This window comes from Amblyomma mixtum, chromosome 3 (genome assembly GCF_055824585.1).
Source record: "Amblyomma mixtum isolate Tamu chromosome 3, ASM5582458v1, whole genome shotgun sequence".
In the NCBI taxonomy this organism is placed as follows: Eukaryota; Metazoa; Arthropoda; class Arachnida; order Ixodida; family Ixodidae; genus Amblyomma; species Amblyomma mixtum.
Genome location: NC_143014.1, coordinates 325,844,324 through 325,867,283, shown reverse-complemented (window position 1 = coordinate 325,867,283; position 22,960 = coordinate 325,844,324). Strand labels below are relative to the sequence as shown.

The window sequence follows — 22,960 nt, the reverse complement described above, 5'->3', positions numbered from 1 at the left end:
CACTCCACCTGCAGTGTGGCAGTTATCAAGTATACTGCAGATTCCCCTCTTCTCGTTCGCCGCAGGGCGACGCGAAATCTGCGCTGATACGTGGCCTTGTCAGATCTCTGTGCACAAATTCGGCTAGCAGCTGTACTCTACGCCTACGCCCCTATTTTCTTCGGCGGAGGCAACGCGTGCGTGACGCCGAGGTCGGATCACTGCGCCGTGCACAGGACGGCAACGCGGAGTCCTGCGCCTTCTACCTAAAATGCTTTTCCCCACCTTCGCGCAAAGGCACGGAAAAGCTGTCATAAATTCTGATTGGTGTATAGAGACACACACGATGGTTGGGACGATAGACACCTAAAAGGCGAAGCGCGTCTCAGATATCGTTCGCTCTAACCCCAGTGGTTGTACCCTTGTGCCTTCCAAGCGGAACAGCTTTTCACCACATACCAACAGCAGCTATGCCATATTCTTGTTTGCTCACGCCGGAAAAAAATTAATTTACCTGCAGGTATGGCCACGGCGAGGGGGTAGCGGACGACACGCTAGATGTGTAGAAAAGCGCGATTGCTGCGCCGCTAGTTCCAGCAACGTCCGCGAACTGTCTAAGAACGTTGGCTGAGAACTGTATTATTTCTAGAGCACTGTACATGGAGGAAAGAAAGAACTGTAGCTCTATGGCTGAGGGAGCGGCCGGTTTCGTTTCGTAGTCGCCGCACGTTGCGAATATTTATTGGAAAGAAATTCGAAAATGTTCAGATACACATTTCTGCCTACCAAAGAATTCTGCCGACTAAACGCCATTGCTGTGCCCGATTTGAGCTCGAACAATTCACCGGTTTAGCTGTGAGGAGCATTTTACGGCGCGCGGAACGGGAGCAAAGCAGCATTGTGATACTGCCGTGAGAACTCATGAATATCTCAAACTCAGCGTAAGCAACAGGTCCTTAATTCGCGCGTTTCTACGAGTGGCAATTGCTGGCAATCGCTGCGATTTCTGCGGAAACCGATACCAACGAACACCCAATTATAACACTAAAAATACAGTAAAAAGTATGAACATATGCTTTTTCACAACGAAACCGAAACAAAATTACCAGTCACCGCCAGGTAGCTGCCGGTAGCTGTTTTTCTGTAGTAACCCTCACTGCGGTTTGGGCGCCGAGACTCGCTTCGATGCTTGTGACAACGTGCTGCTTGGATTGTGAACCGTCGTGAAATGTGTTGTGATTTGCGTGCGTTCCTGCTTGCATAAGTGCGCACAATCGCGTAGTGCTGTCGACATATACCGTATTCCCTGCAAAGGGCCATTTCTGGTCTTTCCAGTGTGTGCGCTTTTCTATGCACAAGGATGGGTGGCCTGTGTGGCAATTTCCTCGCTGGCGTCCCAGAACCCTCCTCGCAGCGCCGCCCCTCCTCCTCCTGTTTTTCTCCCTTCTCCTTTTTTTTCTTTCACGGCTGTTGCGTTCTTCGGTCTATTCCTCCGGCGAGTCTGCCTCCGCGCACCGCCGCCGCGAATCTGCGCGTCTTCTGGACCGCGGCCACGGACCGCGGCCTGGTCAGCGCGCCTCTCAATGTGCTGACGCATGAACACGTAGGTGGTGGTGGAAACGTTCATTGCCAATGAAGTAAATCGTAGGGGCGCCTGGTTTGTCGGAAAAGTTTGCATGATGACAAGAATTGGTCTGGGTATCGGGCATGCAAGCAGTATTGGGTATTGAGCAGTCCGGGTTTGTAGCTGTCGCCAATGTGCAGCCTGCGCTATGGTGAGGGACGGAGCGGGGGGTGCGTATTCCCTTCGTGTCTCGGTAATACGAGAGAATATCACGGAAGGAGACCAGGTAGTGCGTGGGCGTCGTGTGAATCGCCCTTTAACGCCATTTTAAGTACGTGCGCAGTCGCCTTCTTTGCGCGAGGAACGTGCCGGCCACACGAATGGCTCGAAGGGCAACGCGAAAATCGCGAGCCGGCCGCCCTAGAAGCTCGCCAGGAGCAGAACAGCTGTGAAAGAAAATACGAGCAGAATCGCTTTATTAAGGCGAAAGCCTTTAATGCCTCATACTGTCGTGAGCAGGGAATGCTAGCAAGTGTGTTCGAGTTCCGGCGAAAAAAAAAAAACTTCATTGAGACTGGGAATCGAACCAGGGCGTTTGGCACTTCAAGGGTATAGTCGCTGCCATTCCGCCACGAACACGGTTTGAGCAAGAATAAAGGCAGATCTAGTGAACGCGCGGGTTTCGTGAGTGAAATAAAACGAATGAAAAAATTGCGAGTATGAAAAGAAAGAAAAATATAAGAAATTAGATCATAAAAAAACGAAAAATATTAGAGAAAAGGCACATCTAGTGAACGCACGGGTTTCGTGAGTGAAAAAAAAACAAATAAAAAAATGCGAATATGAAAAGAGACAAAATAACAAAGAAATCAAACTATAAAGCATGAAAAATAAAAGAACGCAGACCGCGTGGTCCAGAAGACGCGCAGATTCGCGGTGGCGGTGCGCGGAGGCAGACTCGCCGGAGGAATAGACCGAAGAGCGCAACAGCCGTGAAAGAAAAAAAAGGAGAAGGGAGAAAAACAGAAGGAGGAGGGGCGACGCTGCGAGGAGGGTTCTGGGACGCCAGCGAGGAAATTGCCGCCTGTGTCGCGATTGAAAAGTTCGATAAGGCCTGGACGATTTTATTCATTACGTGTTAGGGTGTACCGGCTAAGCAGCACTCATACTGAACTCTCACTGGTTGGTGCAGTGCCGGTGACACGAAGGCAAACAGCGTTCTGTACGACTATGCATTCGTCTGTCGGTAAGTACTACTATTGTGCATAATCCGAAGCATAGAATGCGCGAACAGTGACCTGTCGTGCTGCTGCAGTATTCGTGTTCAATGCTCTGAAAAGCGTTGAAGGCGCTTTTTTGCGGCTGGCTGGCGAACTGTACGTGGATGGATGGATGAATAGGGACGCCCCATTTGAAACGGGGTGGTGGCAGTTGCCGCCATGCTGTGCTTTTTCCCCTTTATTTTTGTTTAACTGTGCTGTAAACTGTCATTAAAATTCGACCTTTTCTTTCACTGCGGTTTCCTACACTTTGAACCCTATGCTGCTTTTTAGCCACCAATCTTCCAATGACATTTTGCTAACTTCCAACGCAGATTTATTTACATGACCATTGTCATCTTTAAACCATAGCTTTTAACCCACAGTTCTTTCCTTCCTCCATGTTTTAACCCCAGGGCCTCAGGAAGACTGTGCCTGCATCGACATCCGGATGGATGCCATCACAGTTGAGTATGAGGCGTTCATTTGTTTCTACATATGTTGCACACACAGCACATGTGTCATCATTTTCGTTAAATTACAGTGAACTAAAATAGATATTCTAGTTCGCTGTAGTTAAATTTCTTTCGCGTGGCACGACGTGGCACGCTTGCGCCATCTGACGATGAAAACCATTATCGACTCGGTGTCCGTGGCCTCCGCGATCGGCTCCGGCGGCGCGCCGCCGCGCACTGCTCTCTCGCGGAGGCCACAGTCCCATCGGTCCGTCCCACTGCCTGCCGTGGCGCCGTGATGTGTCACGGGATTCAATGTTCGAATGGCGCTTTATTCGGACCACGATTCAGATCAACGTTGATTCGGACACGTAACTAGTCGGATGACACTTGCACGTACTTTGCAACTACGTAACGTCCGTGCGCTCGCATTTTTGTAGCGTGAGCAACACAGGCCGAGGTAGAGCAGCAGTTTTGCGTGGCTCCTGGAGAGACGTGCTGCGCATGCGCGAGGAGCAAGTGACGTCACTACGCACAGCTGGCGTGCCTCGCCGCGCGCGCTCGCCTTCCTTTACTTTAAATGATCGGAGTGTAAAACGTTGTCAGTGCCAACACCAATGAACACAACGAACGCCTATGGCTTCAGCGTCGCGTTTCTGGCTCAACATTGTCAGTGCCAACGCATGCAGCGCACACCTGTCACTACCGCCACTTAGCTTAAAGCAGGATTGAGGTGTCCACTGTTCCAAGAGTGAGAGAAGCCAACAGCCACAGAAACCAAGGGACGCAGAGGATTTTTAAAAAAATTTATTTTTATTTATTTTGTGCTGTTGTTCGGTTTAGAATATTACTGAATATGTTATGGCTTAAAGCTAATTATCCGAACCCATGACCTCCGAATTCGGAGGTCGTGGGTTCGGATCCCACCGGCGGCATGTCGTTGTTTTTTCTTCTGCTTTTCTAATCCATTAGCTTTAAGCCATAACATATTCATTCGGAGGTCGTGGGTTCGGATCCCACCGGCGGCATGTCGTTGTTTTTTCTTCTGCTTTTCTAATCCATTAGCTTTAAGCCATAACATATTCAGTAATATTCTAAATCGAACAGCAGCACAAATAAATAAAAATAAATTTTAAAAAACCCTCTGCGTCCCTTGGTTTCTGTGGCTGTTGGCTTCTCTCATATTTACAACGAGCCCCTCATCACCTTCCCTTGTTTGCTTAACTATTCCAAGAGGGCAGTTATGTGCCTTCCCTCTGGTTAAGGTGTCCACCGGGATGTGGACACCTCACCCTCACCTCACGCTACGTATAGCAGAGCTAAGCCACTGCCAATTTTTTGAGGCAAAAGCCTTTAATGCCTCATACTGTCGTTAGCAGCTGTGTCGGATCGACAGCTGTGTCGGCAGATGTGTCCGCGTTTTGACGGGTGTCCACTGAGATATGCGAGACATTTACTGCGTAATTTCCTTTCATCAAATACAATTTTCAGTTTCGTCATTGCGGCCCCTCTTTCTTCTTTCACTCCCACTTCCTCCCTTCCTGTATGGTGCGGTTCGGGTGTCCACCGAGATGACAGAGAATTACTGCGCCATTTCCTTTCCTCAAAAAGCGTTGCGTTCAAAGGGCAAGGCATTGTGCCAAACGGGTCGTGGCGTTCCTCCCTTCCTGTACGGTGTGGTTCGGGTGTCCACCGAGATGACAGAGAATTACTGCGTGTCGCGTTCAAACGGCCAGGCATCGCGCCAAACGGGTGGTGGCGTTCCGTGGACTGCCTGGCAGCGCTACAACACGCTGTCGCGTTCCTCTCCTAAAGGTGAAGCTTAAGCATAATTAATTAGCAGTTAGTTAATATTTAGTCATTAATCAGTAATTAGCCACTAATTAGTAATTTGTCATTACTTCGTCATCAATTATGTGTGATGTCATCCAGTGGTGACGTCACCAGTGTCACATAGGCAAAGTGGTGTGGAAAACGCTTTCGCCTCTACGCACTTTAGACAGTCAAAGTGCCCCTGAATTTTTTTTACTTTTCTTTTTCCTAACTGCGTGGCCTGAGATGGGAGGCGAGATGAAAATGCAGCACGTTTGAACTGCAGTTTCTTTATGTCGGTCTTGTTTGGAAAATTGTCACTCCAGCAATGTAGGCGTCATCATCATCATTTAATTACTTTTAAGGGCCCCAGGGGGGGGCGGCAAACAGTAATCACAAGCCACAAAAATTAAAGCTGGGAGCATGAATTTAGACACATGTAGATACGGTTGTCAACACTTCAGAACGAAAACCAAGCGAGTAAGTGGGTAAACAAAAGAAAAAGAAAAGAAAGAAAAAGGGCCTTGAACAGTAATTATGAGGGGAATAAATCAATCAACATCTGTTTAAATTTTAGGGAATTAACTTCATTCATAACACTGTCTGGAAGGACATTCCATTCCACTATGGCAGCTGGCAAAAATGAGGAATTGAACGCATTGGTTGAACACTACGGCAATTAAACAGACGTCGCGATGATCTTAAAGGGGGCAGAATTAGGCTCTCACACAGTTGGGGAAAATTATAATAAAGTTTATAAAATAGACAGAGTCTTGCTATTTTATGACGGAATGCCAAGGAAGGTAAACGAACGGAGGATTTGATATCAGTAACACTCATCCTCAATAATTGTAACTTTGCTGCTTCCAATGCTGCTACAGCTTTGCTGCGTCCTGAGCAAAATGTGTATGCGTGCGCCTGTACAGGCGCGTGTTCCAGAATAAAATAAAGCCGGTAATAATTGTTCTTGGCCGCCTAGACGCAGGCGCACTTTTGGCGGCAGGCGCCTCGGGTGCGAGCGCTCTTTTGCTAGGCGGTGCTGAATGCAGCGCGGTATCTACCAGAACAGTTTGGAAGAGGCAAACGGTGTACCATAAGGCGGTGTACCACAACGTTATAACTAGAGGCCGGATTTTTAGGCACTAAAAAGCACGTTTTAGGCGCCATAAATAGGCGGCTAAAATTGCATTTCAGGCACCTAACGTAGAAAAATAGGCACTATAAACTTCATCAAAAGTGCACACAGTTCCGAACTTCAGCGCGCAATATCTGCCGTAAAATAAAACAAAAACACAGCATGAATGATTTGGTACCTTAAGCAAGGTGCGAACATTAGAAGCCATTTTTTTAAGGCCGTCGCGCAACTTTTCGTACAATACACATGCTTCAGCAGAGCAAAAGGGACGGTTACCAATCCTTTTAAAACACTTTGGTATACCTGGAAACAAACAATTCGCTTGTCGTGTACGAAAGTAGAAACAATGAACACCTTAACAGGAGGCCATGTATTTAGAAATTGATAGACACATTGCCAATGCAAAGCATCTGACAAATGAGTTCAGTCTTCGCTCACACAGGAATTGAACTTATTCATTGCAGGCATACACGATGCTTCAACATTAATAAATATGTTGTCATTTGTGTAAACAGTGTTTTATAGTTTGTGGCTTCATGTGTCTGGAGCCATGCGACTATCAAATGGTGCTTGCCATTAGAAGGGTCTGGAAACCATAAATACGAGATGCTAGAAAATTTTACACACAGTGCTGCTTGATGCGGAATATGCCGAAAAGAATCATAGTTTTGCACGGGCCTACGTACATCCACGAGGATCCATGGTAAAATAAACATCATCCATCTAGAAATCACTGTTAAAGCAATGGAAGCAGTCATTGAGTCATTTACTCTATGATTTGAGTGCACGAATGCGTTTTCGTATGCATGCACGACTGCCAGCTGTCTAGTGTGGCCTGCTCCAACAAGATTACCGCCAAATGCCATTTGATGAAGATGGCATGCGGCAGGGACGCAAGGAATGAAAATAAGGCAGGTTACCCAGGTGGAAATTTTAACCAGTTAAACTGTTTCCAGCAGGTTTATGGAACATTTTACAGTTGGTTTCAATTGGAACCAACTGTGAATTATTTGGACGAACCTATAACTTGTTCTGTATACTTTCCGAAATGTGGTGCCATCTGGTAAACTACCACTTTAACAGCCAAAGTCATCAACAAGCTGCCACGATAAAATGGCAGAAAATAGGAAAAAGGTTGCTTCGATATTTTCGGCTGACGTGGTTGGTATTGTGTACGCAGCCGGCGTAGGTGCAGTGTTCAGCACAGCCAACTGACGAGGTCATCTCATGTTGCCACGTGCGTGTTCTACTGAAAACCGAAATGGATTCGAAAGCAAACGGAATTTTAAAGCAAAACCACAGCGTATTAAGGCCCCTTTTATGTAAAATAGGGCATTTTTAGGCACTGACGTCGGAAATAGGTATTTATAGGCACTGACACCCAAAATAGGCATTTATAGGCACTATAAAAACAGTATTAAACATATTTTCAACACCTAATTCGTGCTCATATGTAAAAATGGTGCGCCTACGAAGCGTTGAAAAAAATGGCATTTGCCTAAAATCCGGTCTCTAGTTATAACTCTGACGTTTTGCACGTGTGAAAACCATCCAAGTTAGAAATTTCCGAACTTATGACTCGCGTCATGCAGGCAAGACGAAAAACTGCTCGTTCACCATGCTGTATATAGTCACCGACAATGTGTTCGTTCTGACTTAGAAAATCTCTGAACGCTTGTTTTCCGTGAACTCTGCAAAGCTGTCATACTTCTCCCTTAAGCAGATCTCCATCACAAATGATTGCCATCAAAGATAAGCCACCAGTGAACTGGTAGAGGTGTTGAGCATGGGTGGTGGAAAAAAAAAGACGCAGCACGCGACTACGCGCGATGAAAGCAAACGTCAACTTTCGTCACTAGACGACGCAAGCGACCCACGTCGTGCGTGTGCAAGCTTCTGGTTAGCGAACACGACGTGTGTATAAAATCACTCTTCGAGGTAACGTCAGCACTTTGAGGACCCGGGGATTCAAACGCTTTCTATCCGCCTCGGTTTTTGCTTGGCGCTCGGCTGTTGAACCCTAGGCCATGGGTTCGATCCTGACCGCATTTTGATTGAGGTGAAATGAAAAAAGCCCTTGTGCTGTTCAATTTCAGTGCACGTTAAGAAATTCTAGCTGCTATAAATTAATCCGTAGCCCGTCAGTACGGTCAGTGCCCATTTACCACGTCTGATATGTCAAACCCCCACAATTTACCAAGCACTCTCAGGTTGCAGTTGCCAAAGAAATTAAATTTCTAGCTGTCAGGATTTAATTAATCAGTATGTGAACATCTTTTTCTTTTTATGATGCCGATCGCGTTTCTGGTTACTTAATAGAATCTTGCATTTTGATCATTCTGCTTTAGTGAAAATTGGTTTTTGAGCAAAGCAGGTGGTGCAATAATTGTCTCAGTTATAATGTTCAATTACACTTTCGAACGATCGTTGGCAGATTGACTTTCCTCGTAGCAAGATTCTTTTATTAATGCCAGGGGAACTTAGCATTTTAAAGAAGCTAGTTTTCCTTTGTGTTAAGGCGGATACTTGGGCAAGTATAGTTTTCCTTGTCTCTTTACATACACGCGATATTCACTCTTGGGCCAAGTTTACATGCTCCTTTTTTGTTGTCCTGTCATAGCGATAATGGGGAATTGATATTTGCAGGTGGCACATCTGCCTTCAAGGTACGAGTCGATGGCGTGGATTTTGTGGCCAGCATATGGAGTCAAAAGCTGTGTTGTAAGTTGTTACTGCAGTGATGCATTCTTTTTCTTGTGTGAAAAGAAAAGAATAACGCCGACCAAAAGGAAGTTGTTAAAAGATGTAATTCACATTTCGGCTTTCGTACGGAAGCCTTCTTCACTGAGCCAAAAAGCTCAAAGCACAAAGCTTAAGTGCGTCACAGTAATCGCCCTAGGCATCTTGCTTCTTGCCTTGTTTGTGCGGTTCTCATGAAATGTTCTATTGCTTTCATTGATCTTCTCTTAATGTTACTGTTTGGAGCAGCTTGAATAGCTCTGGCCTCATATGTTTACCTACTCATATTAGTTGGTCGTCAGAATGGGCCTGCTTCAGGCCAGTTGAAGTTTTATGTCCAATGGTGGTCTTCTTTTAAATACTGCATTTTGTGCATGAAGTGTGAAATGTGTGCATGCTTTTAGCTACATTGTGTGATACTGTTTTCGCTATAAATACTGACATTAAGGTGCATGCGTGCTACCTTGTGTCTCTAAATTATTTATGTTTATGTTGTGATGTCACCCATTGCAGGTCACAGATACATGCAAAAAAAGAAGTGTACAAGTGAGATAGCTGGTTTGATTACTGCTGCCTTGTTTTCAGTGAATAAGAAGGGCCTCTGGTGTCCCTCTTGTGTGTGTGATGGTTATAGCAAAGTGGCTGCTGATGTACTGACATTTTTGGTCCAATTGATGAATCTCTGGGCATTTGTGTCTGAGAGCATGTTCCATGGGTACATTCTTGAGAAAAATCAATTATTCATTGCCCATTTTACACCGTTAACCATAACTCCTCATCGTGTTTTGGAATTCATTGCTAAGCACAACCTTTCGAGTGCCTGAGGGCTGGGTGACAAGTCTTCGGAGATACTTTAAATGTCTATAGACAACTAATTTTATTATGTGTTTTTTTTCTGTCAAACAATGCATTAGACATTAGAATAGGTGGATTACTAGGTACTATTTGCTCTCAACCGCTAAATAATTTATAATTGAATTTCCTCTCTCATGCTGTTTCTGTTTCATTTCATAGACCATTCTTCTTTCTTGCTGTTTCGGTTTCATCGACCGAATGACGACCTTGACCAAACCTCTTGGTTCTATCACTGATCATCATCATCATTGGTAAGTTTATTCCGCGCTGTGGGGCTAACACCCCTGCTTTAGATGGCAGCCAGGATCCCGTAGGTGCTGGCAGTGTCTTCGGCCAATTGGATTATCTTTGCTTGAGTCTCGGGTCGGAGCTGAGTTGATAGGTCTCCCACTGGTCCATGGACTTTATTAGCAGTGCCGTAGGGGAAGTCTGTGAGGGCATTCCCATATTATATGGTCGAGCATGGCCCTAGCTTTGTATCTTATATTTTTCTGAGAATTGTTCCGGGGATATGACGCTCCACATAGCTGGACTGCCGAATGTGTTTGTGTGTTTGACATTTGATGGCCTGGCTTTTACTGAGTGATTTGGCAGCTGACAGGTACCTTGCTCGCCCCAGTCTGTAGTATTGGAGAATATCTCTGTGTGACCGCAGGCTGTCGTGCTCCGTGTAGCCTTCAACCAGTCCACTCGCTTGGAATGTGAGTCCCCCGCAGGGCCACCTTAAGTAATCAGGTGCTGTTGCCTGGCGCCACCACATACCCCAGCTCCCATACCGAAGCTGTCATCCACACCATGGCAGTAGGTTGTAAGGTGAAGGCTAGAAACCATGAACAGTGGCAGTCAGGGCCACGGTCAAGCCCCGGCTGACGGGTTCCTCATCTGTCTACCTGGTGGTGAGACCCGGGACCTTCCTGTGTATAAGGCGGTGAAGCACAGGTGACATATGAGGAAACATCATTTAATTCGTATCGCATGGATAAGCCTTCTTTAAAAAAATCTGCTCAGCCCCCCGAAAAGGAGTCGCACCGAAGTTGTACGAACCACTGCACCAACTGAGCACTCTCCAGGGTTTCTTGTCCTATGCTCTTTCAATGAGGTCAAACCTGTCAATGACCCCTCAGGGGCATCTGCTTCATGCAGATGTTGGTGAGTTGCGACATCATGGGTTCCTGAGCATCTGCAGGGACATCCCCGCAGGGGGATGATGGTGAACAATGCGTCACCATGGACCCGAGCACCTACGCTTAGCCGTGCGTGGTATCCCGTGTCCGAGGAAAAGGGGACCCTGGTGGTTGAGCCGATGCCGAGCGTTTGGACCTTTAAGCCCCCTCGGCGGAAGTAACACACCACTTTGGCCCCAGCTTCCTGTAGACGTCACCTCCTGACCGAACCAGGAGAAATCAGCAGTCGCCTTTTCCTGTCCTCCCCTTCATCTTTCGCTTTCATATTTTCTTTCTTGCAACTTTCTTGCCTTCTCCTCTCTTGACTTTTTTTTCCTTTTTCCAGGTGGCGAAGGTTAACCTTGTATGATGAACTACCCTGAGCTTCATCATATTGGGTTATAGTTGGGGTCTACAGCTGGCGTGGGCAGGGCTTGCTTGCAAGTTCCTGTCCCGTCCCTTTATTGGGCTCCATGGTGGGCGGCTGGCACCGTAGCCGAAAGGCAAATAATTTTTATGGCTTCCCTTTCCTCCAGAAATGATTGCCCTCAAAAAAGAGTGCAGACCAAAGTGACTGCAGAATTCTTTAGAAAAAATAAAGAAACATTCCACAGATTTCATGTTGGTCACAGTTAAATTGAAGAAAAACCAGCAAGGATGCTATCACCATTTCTGAGAATCTAATGGCCTTTAAGCAAGAAAGGCGAATGGCAGGTCTGTTCGACGCATTTCCAAATGAGAAAGCTGGGCATCATTCCTTGTGTCTGTGAACTTCTATTCCGACATACTCGTTTTCAATCGGCTGAGAACTTTTAAAGGGCACAGCGCTAACCCATACCTCTTATCAGCACCACTGGTGACTCACTTGACCATCAAGCAGATGCCCTAGGGCAGCACATTGAATATATATTTAGCCCTGGACACTGTACATATTCCTTCTTGCGGCACAAGCTACCTGAGGAGAAAAAGCTCATACATGATAAGAGACTGTGCAAAGGAGGGTACAACGGCTTATTTATAATTGCAGGAGCTGAAAATTGCACTGGGCACATGTGGGAACCAGCAGCAGGTCCTGACCGGATCACGTACGGAAGGCTCAGGCACCTGCATGTGGATATGCTTGGAACTGTTCTCTGTCTGTTTAATAAGATATGGGCCAGAGAACAATTTCCTAAAGCTTGGAAAGAAGCGACCATTTTCCCAATATTAAAACTAGGGAAGGAAGCTACTCTTGCAGCGAGTTACCGGCCGATTGCTCTAACTAGGTGCCTAAGTACGCTGTTCGAAAAAAATGATAAATCGTTGCCTTCTTCATTTCCTTGAATACAATGGCCTTCTTGATATACACAGGGCAGGATTTAAGGCAGGGCAGTCAACAATTGATCAGCTCGTTGCATTTGAGTTTTATGCAGGGCATGCATTTGTGCACAAGCAACATTTTTTTTTTCTACCTCGAAAAGGCATATGACACCACTTGGCGCTACAGTATAATCCGCGGCCTCTCCTCCATTGCCATCACAGGTAATATGCTGAAAACGATACGAAGTTACTTGTCAGAACGTACTTTCAAAGTTTGCATTGGTAATGCATATTCAAAGCAGTACACAGAAGAGAATGATTTCCCTCAAGGAGGTGTTCTCAGCTGCACACTTTTTATAGTTAAAGTGAATTCTTTAAATGATGTGCTGCAAAAACCATATCTTATTCTGTATACGTGGATGATCTCCAGATAAGCTTTCAATCTTGTAATTTGGCCATCTGTGAATGGAAAATACAGCTAGGGATTAGCAACTCTAGCTGGGCTGATGACTATGGGATTAAGTTTAACGGTGAGAGGAGTACCTCAATATTTTTTTCTAAACAACATGACATCAGACCAGACCCAGACTTCACACTTAACGGTTAATGCCTTCCTGTTCAAAAAGAACACAAGTTCCTTGGATTCATGAAAAACTTTCCTTCATTACACATATGAAGCAGTTGCGACTAAAATGTTTGAAAGTGATGAACCCACTAAAAATCCTATCTCATCTGGCATGGGGCACGGACCGCGATTGTCTCTTAAACCTCCTAAATAGCATAGTTCTATCATATATTGACTATGGCTCGGTACTCTACGAGTCAGCTTCTACCTCAGCCCTAAAAATGCTTGACCCAGTGCACCACCTCAGTCTTCGTCTCGCCACGGGTGCTTTTCGAACTAGCCCAATCGCAAGCCTCTATGTCGAGGCAAACCGATGGTCACTCCAATGAAGAAGAGAATTGATAGGCGTAACCTACACCATAAAAGTACTGTCCCAACTTGAGCATCCATGCCGACAGCTTCTACTTGGCTCAGCTAGTAAACAACTGTTCTCGAGTTACACTAACGCAACCATACCGACTGAGTGTAGCCACATACGTTGAAAATCTGGGCATTGGGGCTTACAGTCTCCATGCAACCTTCAGAAAAAACAATCCCTCCTTGGGAAATACACGCTGTTGCCAGTGACATATCTTTCCTTGAGTGGAAGAAACAGGGGTCACAAATTGCCATGCAGCAGGACTTTATGTTACTTCAGGCAAAGTACAGATGCAATGAGTACTACACTGATGCTTCAAAGTCTACTCAAGCCTTGTGTGCAGCACATGGACCCCAGTTTTCACAGTTAAAAACATTGAACAAACACACGAGTATATTTACTACTGAATGTTATGGTATTTATTACGTGTGTGACACATCATAGAAAAGAAAATATGTACATTAGTTATCTACTGTCACACAAAAGTGTGCCTATGCCGTTGAATGGTAAGCACTCTACTCAAGAAGCCGCACTTTATAAATGACTTAACAAGCACAACAGTGCACTACACATACACCAGGGTAATGCTACAGAAAACTGTGCAGTCCTACCACAGTAATGGTCCTTACGTGTAAACCACAAAGTCACACTCATACAAGCTTGCTACCAAATGCAGGTGGTTCGCACGCTATCTCGGACGTGGAGTGCGGACAAAAACCTAGGTGGTACCATGTTTTAAGAGGCGTCGCTGTTCCACGAGAGGGGTGTTGAGGAGGATCAGGGGAAGGGAGTCGGTGCGGCCATGTTGCCTTAGCTGGATGTCGGTGTTAGAGCGTCTTCGTACCAGTGACGAGGTCTAGGAGGTAACAACAGTCGCTGGCTGAGTCGTCATTCCGGAGGCGTTGACACAGAGCCAGCATTCCGAAGACGGAGTCAGCATTGTGATCCACGGGACCGGGGCATCAGCCGATGGGGACCACGCCTGGTCAGTAAGCCTTACGATTGAACACCTCCTGTAGCAGCTGATGGCCGTGCGCCAACGTCCGCAAAAAGAACATTCCTCTTCCGGTTCACGTCGCCAGATCTTCTTTTATACGTCCACTTAATTTTCTTCTCCTTCCGCCTCGTTTTCGGTTTCGTTGTCGTCTTCTCCATCTCTTCCAAAAATACCACTGCACTCTCTTTTCTTCCCTCTTCTCTTTCTGTCATGTGCCACGTGCCAATTAACGTGCCTTTCCTTATGTCCAGTATTTTACTCATCCCTCTTTTTGCTTGTAACAATGGCCCCCCTGTTTAACAGTTTTTTCTCCAAAATACTGCTTCCTCCTGTCCTTGAAGCACACGAAACCACCACCACACAACACCTCACCACTTCACGTAACACTCATCAAAATCACACATGTTCACCAATGTTCTCACCACCATAACTTGTGCACTGACCACTGCATTAAGGTGCTGTATGAGAACAAATGTCACTTCCTTATTTCTATACACCGGCCACCCATCACATCTCCAGCAACAGCATACAAAATGCTAATGCACGCATAAAACCTAAAGTAACGCGAGCTAATAAACTACAGCCACATTCGCTAGTCGTACTCAGCCTCCCAGCTGTTACGTTTTCCACACCTTGTTGTCCGACATTCTGCTCTTAAAATCTGCACCAACATTTTCTCTTCTTTTAATGTACTCAATGCTAAAATCATACTCCTGCGGTGTCAGACTCTATCTCATTATTCTGCCGTTCATCATGTTACTTTCATGCAAATATTCGAGTGGCTGGTGATCAGTCTGCACTCGGTATGGTTTGCCATACAAATATAGACTGAAAAATTTCACTGGTCATACCAAAGCAAGAGATTCTTTCTCTACATTGGAGTAATTCTGCTCTGCTTTATTTAGCTTCTTGCTGGAATAAGACACTAGATGCTAAAACCCATATTGTTCCTGCAACAACAGAGCTCGGAGAGCTAGCTGTTTGAAGCATCTGCCTACAAAACAAATGTTTTTTTAATTCCTGGAGCCAGCAACACCGGTGGTTGCATCATATGCTGTTTTAACCTTGCGAAGGCTTGCTCGTGCACAGACGTCCATTCTACCTTATTACTAGCTCCTTTTTTGTTAATGACACTAACGACTCTGCAACGTCTACATAATTGGGTGTAAACTCTCTCTAAAAATCTATCCGAGCCTGAATTTATGGTCACCTTTTCCCAGCCCATTGCCTTTCTGGCGTTAATCGTGAGGAGACTGTCTACATCTTTCTCTTCATGAATCACACTGCACACTATTCCTGCCTCACATCTTCGTTCATATTTTTTGAGCATGTTTACGTGAAATGATTTCTTCTGGTTTTTAACCAGTAGTTTGTAGTCATTTCATCATTGTGTCACTAAAAACGGCCCCTTGCACTGCATCAACAGCTTGTTGTGTTCAGTAGGAAGCAGTATTAACACCTTGTCTCTAGGCTTCAGGGACCGTGCTTTGGTGTTTCTGTCATATATCTTCTTATATCTTTACTTAGCTTGCTCTAAGTTCTGCTGCGCGATTTTGCAGGTCTCTTGAAGTCTTTCTCTCAACTCAAGCACATAGCTGTACGTAGTCTTTAAATCCTCTTCCAATTGTTTGTTGCTCCAAACCTCTTTGAGGATTGCCAAGGGACCACGCACCCTTCGTCCATACAACAATTCAGAAGGGGAAAAACCAAGGCTCTACTGCGGAACTTCACGATAGGCGAACATGAGTGCGAGCAAATACCTATCCCAGTCCTTTGGCTTTTCTTGGCACATCTTCCACAGCATGGACTTGATGGTACCACTGAACCGCTCTACTATACCATTCGCCTTAGGGTGATACGGTGAAGAGAATAAGTGCTTAACAGCCAGCAGGCGGTCGATCTCTTTCATAACTTGAAACGTAAAGTTGGATCCTCAATCACTAAGGATCTCATTTGGCACCCCATAACACGAGAACATCTCAAGCAAAGCTTCTGCCACCTGCACCGTATCAGTCGTCTTCAAAGGCACTGCTTCTGGGAACCTCGTTGCCATATTCACTAGAGTGAATATGTAACGATTCCCTCAATTGGATGCCAGTGTTATGGGTCCAATAATGCTCACAGCTACTCTCGAAAATGGATGGTCAATGATGGGCATGATGCTCAAAGGTACTCGACCCACTCTTCCCTTCTGTATTGTACGTTGGCAGGTGTCACCTGACTTTACATATCTTTTAACTTGACTTTGAATCCCTGGCCAAAAGAATTCCTCCGTTATCCTACATACGTTGTTCTTCACCCCCTGGTGCCCAGCTAAAATCGAGTCATGACCCAAGCATAACACCTCTGGTCTCAAATTTTTTGGAACCACTAACTGTGTGATTTCTCTTCCTGTATTAAATACACATCGTCTATACAATAAGTCTTCTTGAAGCAGGAACTGATGTGTCGTGCGGCTCCCCTTTCTCTGCAGTATGTTACGAACTCTGTTGAAGCAGTCACGCAGCGATTTGTTCTCTCTTTGTTGTTTTGCAAGGACCTCTGAAGTGATATTCAGGTGTGGCACTACTGGTACATTCAACTGCTTCAGCTCCATTTTTGGTCGGGTGTTGTCGATCTAGTTTTCAGAGCTGAGGAGAGCTCCTTCATACGCCCTCTCTTCCCGCAGAGCGTTTGATCCTGATGACCCTTGTCCATCAAACGAAGGCTCATCACTGGCATCCCCTGTATGATTTTCCCCTGTATGTACTGGCATCTTCCAATTCACGTCTGGATCATCGACACGCCTGGATCATCGCGTTTACTGTCGTGTGACTCCTCCACTCACTCTCTTTTGGGTATAGAGCTCAAGCAGCTTTTTCCTGCAGTTGCAGTCTGCGCTCATTCATTTGATGTCCTCTCCTGTTGCAGTTCTTGCAAACTGACTGAGCCTGTTCACGCGCACCACCTAACCGGCAGTTGGACACAGGAAACATCGTTGTCAACTTCTAGACATCTCACCAGGGGCTTTTGATCGAGAAACACCAGACTCTTGTTTGACTTTTTCATCCTTCATCTTGGTTAAGTTTTTAAAGGGATACTGAACCAAACTTTTGGAGCTGCTCTTTTACATGTAAAGAAGAGCTTGACTGCTAAAACTGATAAATGCAACAAGCATTTTAGCAAAAAAAAAGGCGGATAGCATGTTTTTTTTTGTTATTTATTGCCGTATCGTTGCACTTGGCGGCCACCTGTGGAAGCTGCGACTAGACGTCATAACACCCGTGCGCCCACTGTTCCCGCAGGAGCATGATTGCCATCGCTACTAGCGGGTTTTGCAGTTTTGCGTCAGCTGCTTGTTGTCTGTGTGTCGTCTGCTCATGGCATACACAGATATGGCAAGATGTTAATCGATGCTCTCTACATACCAACCATATGCACACTTACGTATGCTAGATGTAGCCATTTTTTCCGGACCTTGTGCCATTTCTAACATTCTCACTTCTAAAACAGACGTGGTGATGTTTAGACTAGTGGCGCCATCTGGTGATTAGGAGGGGAACCATTGCTGTCAACAAACCGACGCCCCTCTTAAGCCTAAAGGGGGCAGCATCATCACTTTAAATGAAAAAATACAGCAAATTTATTACTTGTACGTCTAACCTTGTGTTTGGCGCATGATAGCCCTAGTTGCTTATGCGCCATAAAACCCCATATAACTAACTAACTAATTACTCGTACATTTTCTTACGGCTGACAGGAGACAAAACGAAATACCGGTGGCCCAGTTATAGCCATTGAACGCGCTGAAGAAGGCAGTAACAATGACGAATCCAGTCTGAAGCGAGGCGTCATGCATCGAACGGCGCTGCCATATTTGTCGCCGCGGGAAAGCAACTTCGCACTCGCCATCCTTTTGGCCAATGAGAATTAGTGGAATTTCTTCTGGCGGCAGAAATCAGTCCTTGACCGATCGAGCTTTCCGCTGGATATTTCAGCGGAATCTCTGCCGCAGTGGCGGATTCCGCTCGCTCTCGCCGCTGAATGTCCAAGTGTGAACATGCCTTATGCGTTTGGGCTACCCAAACTGCAGTGCGACATCATGCTTCGAGTGATGCGACCAGTTGCCTGTCAGACGAGGGTGTCATGACGTCACACTCTTCACCACGCGCTGGCCAGAAGGGCTTGGCGAGTGCCCATAAAACATCAAAAATAAAACCACCTACTGAAAAATATGCGCAGTGACGACTAGATTTTGGTGTAATCACATTTCGAGAGTCGATTTTCAGCGTTTTTGTTCAAATTTAAGATTTTGCTTCAGTATCCCTTTAATTTCCTGTGCCTCCGTGAACTGGTTGGCGTAGTCAGCAGCTCCACTCAATGACTTCAATTTTCTTTCAGAAATATTGCAAGCTTGGAGCTGCAATGCTTCAAAAACTGTTCAGTAACTACACGGTCCATGGACCCCTCAAAAGACTTCTCAATGTTAGACGTATCCATTCAGCGATCGAAATAACCGCTCAGACGAGATGCAAACTGACTGGTAGTCTCTGCATCCTGAGGGTTTTGTAGACCAGAACTTTTCACGAAACCCGTCTGCAGTCAACCGAAATCTTTTAAGCAAAGTATCTTTCACCTTATCGTACTGCAATGACTCAGAAGCCGGCATTCATCCAAAGAGGCTAAGAGCCTGTCCCACCAGGCACGTGCTCAGAGCCATAGCCCACTCACTCTTTGGCCAACCCTGGCCTAGCGCTATCCTCTCAAAATGATGGAGGTATATGTCTAAGTCATCTCTCCTTTCATCAAAAGGTGCCATTAACTTTTTCGGGCAAACCTTAGGCGCTCTGGACGACTCCACATCTACGGTCATAGGGTGCCTTTCCTCTTCTGAACCCTGTGCTTTCGCTAAGTGCAACTTTAATTCTATCAACTCTTTTTCAGTTCAGTTCAGTGCATTTATTTCAGTCATGTACAATGGCTGAGGAGAAAGGAAAAAAAGCCGCGCACGCGGCTTGACAAAGCTCCCATCTCCCGTGGCGGCTTGGCACGGCGATGACAGACAGCAGTAAAACAATAACAAGAGAATGCATGAAATAACAAATATGTACAATATCTTCATAACAGATCACCAGAATAGTCTCGGTACTGTTACACACACGCAAATGATAGTTTAATCACAGCACATGGACACTTTGTTTATTTTACAGTTGGATATGATTCATTCTTTTGTAAGAACATATTTCTGACAGCGTTATATGAAACGGAAAGAATGGATTGATTAGTGAAAGCGTTACTATTAAGGAAAGATGGCAACACATACCTGAGAGTTTGAAAACCGTAATTTGTGCGTGGACAAGGTACATACCAATATTCGTAGTGTCTTGTGTTGTGAACAGCGGTATTTTCCCGTATATTCGCAAGGTCAGCAAAAAATGTGGTGTCACTATGTACCTGAGATTTGTACTGCTGAATTACACGGTACTGATGAATAACCCTTGCATCCATAATGCGGTATTTTGCAAATAGAGCACTCGTATGTGCTAAGTATGTGGCGCCCGCAATTGCTCTGACTGCATTTTTTTGTAATGTCAAAACCTTCTGAATATTAGTTTGCGTCGTTGTACCCCAGACCAAGTGGCAATATTTAACATGAGAGTCAAAGAGGGCATGGTAAATAACAAGTTTGGTAAATAACAAGTTTTCTCCAGCCATTCTTCTAATCTCGCGCTCTTCCTCCTCTCTAACACGTCCTTCCTCCTCTCTAGCACCTGCTGACCCCGCAGGGACATCTGCTTCATGCAGATGAATGGTGAGTTGCAACACCACAGTTTCCTGAGCATCCGCAGGGACATCCCCGAAGGAGGATGATGGTGAGCAGTGTGTCACCACAGATCCGAGCACCCGCGCTTAGCCATGAGTGGCATTGCCATGTTCGGGGGAAAGGGGACCGTGGTGGTTGAGCCGATGTCAAGCGTTTGGACCTTTAAGGCCCCTCTGCGGAGGCAACACACCACTTTGGCTCAGCTTCCTGTAGACAGCACCTCTGGCCTGATCTGACTGGGGGAAATTGGCAGTTGCCTTTTCCTGTCCTCCGCTTCATCTTTCAATTTCCTATCTCCTTTCTTATAACTTTCCTGTCGCCTCCTTCCTTCTCGGGTTTTTAACTTTTCATAGGCGGCTAGGGTTAACCTTGTGTGGTGCAACTACCCTAGGTTGGGTCATATTTGGTTATAGTCAGGGTGTGTACAGCTGGCGTGGGCAAGACAAGCTCCTGTCCCGTCCCCTCTTTAGGCTCTGTGGTGGGTGGCTGCCACCGTGGCCGAAAAACACTTCCTTTTTATGGCTAGCTCTTATCAACTGATCGCCCTCCGAAACGAGGGCGCACTGATGTAACTGCCAAATTCTTTTCAAAGAACAAGACCAATTTCCTGAGGTTCCACATGATTCACAGTGTCTGAAAATCCGCATGACATGTCTCGCCTTTCATCGTCTCAAGAAATTTAACTGACACCTTAGGCCAAGGTTACAAAATAAAGAAGCTTGCAAGTGGGGTCCTACTTCTCGAAATACTCTACATCCAACAGTACGAGAAATTAGCAGAAGTCACAGCCATCGGTGACATTCAAATAGTAAAAAGCCCTCACCGATCACTGAACACTGTTCATGGCGTCTTCTCTGATGATGACCTGAAGTACATGACGGAAGAAAAACTATTAGATGACCCAAAGACCAACATATGACATGTGCGTACAGAATAAGAATCATGCAAGGGGAGAAAGAAATTGAAACAAAACACTTCGTCACGACCTTCGCCTCAAGCTCACTCCCTGACTCTGGGGAGATAGGGTACTCTAGAATCAAACTACGACCGTACATCCCAAACCCAAGATGCTGCTTCAATTTCCAAAGGTACGGCCACGGCTCCCAGAGCTGCCGGTGCCAAGTCACATGTGCAAAGTGTGCCTCACACGATCATCCCACAGATAACTGTAAAGTTGAACCGCATCTTTGTGTAAATTGTGAGGGCAGTCATCCTGCCTACTCACGTGCTTGTCCAACTTGGAAACAAGAGAAGGAAATAATCACGGTCAAAGTTAAGAAAACGTCACTTTCAGAGAATCGCAAAGGTGTTTCTCAGTGGTTCATCACCCTACTATTGCTGATGTGGTGCAGCACGGCACAGCATCACAGCAGCTTCCGGTGTCTGCTCAGGCCACACACAGTGAGCTTGGAGCAGGGCCACCCGTGCCCTAGGTGGCACCAGCTAGTGCCGCACTACCACCCACAAAACAGGCTGCGCGAACCTCCAGGTCAGCGGGTCCCAAGGCCTCGCCTCACACGGCGAGGTCTGAACCACATTACCCGTGTGTTCTGCAGGATCCTCCAACGGCTCTGAGCAGGCGAGGGACAAAACTCCTTCCTCGCCCTTGCTGAAATGGCGGGAAAGCTGTCGAGCGCAAAAAAAGGGATAAAGTCCCAATAACTGGTCCAAAAGACCCACCAACCTAGGGTTTTAACCTTATCCCCAACTAGTCTATAATGATGGCATCTCTAGTTCACTGGAACTGTCGTGGACTTTTAAAGAACTACACTGACATAACAGATATTTTAAATTCGTTCTCCCCGGTAGCACTGTGTCTCCAGGAGACTAACCTAGGGCCACAGAACAAAATATTTTCTTAAAAAGTGTAAAGTCTTTCGCTCTGACCAAGACAACTCAATCAGGCTTTCTGAAGGCGCTGCTTATTGTGGTCCAGGGTGGTGTTGCAACTCAGAAAATTGACCTAAAAACCTCGTATGAGGCAGTTGGGGTCACCGTCCTTGATTTTCAAAGTATAGCAATATGTTCCATATACGTTAAACCTCATCTAACTGTCAGTCTTCATGGTTTAGAAGCACTTTTAATACAACTACTGGAGCCGTATCTTTTAGTTGGGGATTTTAATGCCTACTCCTCGTTTTGGGGAAGTGAACAAACCAACGTCAGAGGCCGGATTCTAGAACATTGTATTCTTAGCAAGGATGTCTGCCGCCTGAACACGGGGAAACACACTTAGTACTCTCCCAGCGGTGGGAAAATGAGTTGTCTAGATTTATCTTTTTGTTCACCAAGTGTTTTTACAGATTTCAAATGGGATGTTCTTGACAACCCATATGGGACCGATCATCTTTCTATCATTATCAGTCTAATTTCCTCACCATCAATCACTTTAACCAAACCATGGCGTTGGAAGTTGGCCATGGTCGAATGGGCGCTCTTCCAAGAAAATGCTGCTTTGGAGGAATTCTTTTGGGACGGCCTTGATATTGATGAAATAATAAAGGTGTTCACAGCATGTACCATTACCGCTGCTCACCTAGCCATTCTCCAGACTTTGGGAGTGGTGCAAAATAATCAAAAAGTCTGGTGTACACGGGAATGTAGGGAAGCAAAAAAGAGGCAAAACAAAGCCTGGGGAAATTTTCTTCGATACCCCACACAGAAAAACCTAATCAGTTCTTAAAAGGCTAAGGCCAAAGCTCAATATATCTGTTGTAATGGTGAGAAAACTTTGTGGCAAGGTTATGTATCGTCTGTAAACAGTTCCACTACATCAAAAATCATGTGGGAGCATGTTCATAAACTTGATGGCAACATCTCCCCTTTTACACTTGCTTTCTTGACTCCCCCTGATGCACTAACAAGTATTCACAAACAGGCCGACATACTTGGGGAGCACATCTGTCATGTTTCTAGT

The 22,960-nt window shown here is 45.8% G+C and overlaps 1 long non-coding RNA gene across 9 annotated transcripts in view; it reads left to right on the top strand.

Annotated features, from left to right (window-relative positions):
- Positions 1 to 22,960, top strand: part of LOC149355845 (uncharacterized) — a 31,543-nt gene that overhangs the window by 1,160 nt on the left and 7,423 nt on the right. Inside the window, exons 2-6 of one of the 9 annotated variants that reach the window (XR_016289757.1) lie at positions 2,736 to 2,789; positions 3,219 to 3,268; positions 8,851 to 8,925; positions 9,958 to 10,049; positions 19,988 to 20,031. This is a non-coding gene — a long non-coding RNA (uncharacterized LOC149355845). Of the gene's footprint in view, positions 1 to 2,735; positions 2,790 to 3,218; positions 3,274 to 8,850; positions 8,926 to 9,957; positions 10,050 to 19,987; positions 20,093 to 22,960 lie in introns of all 9 variants that reach the window. The other 8 variants (XR_016289756.1, XR_016289761.1, XR_016289760.1 and 5 more) reach the window with 8 other exon arrangements.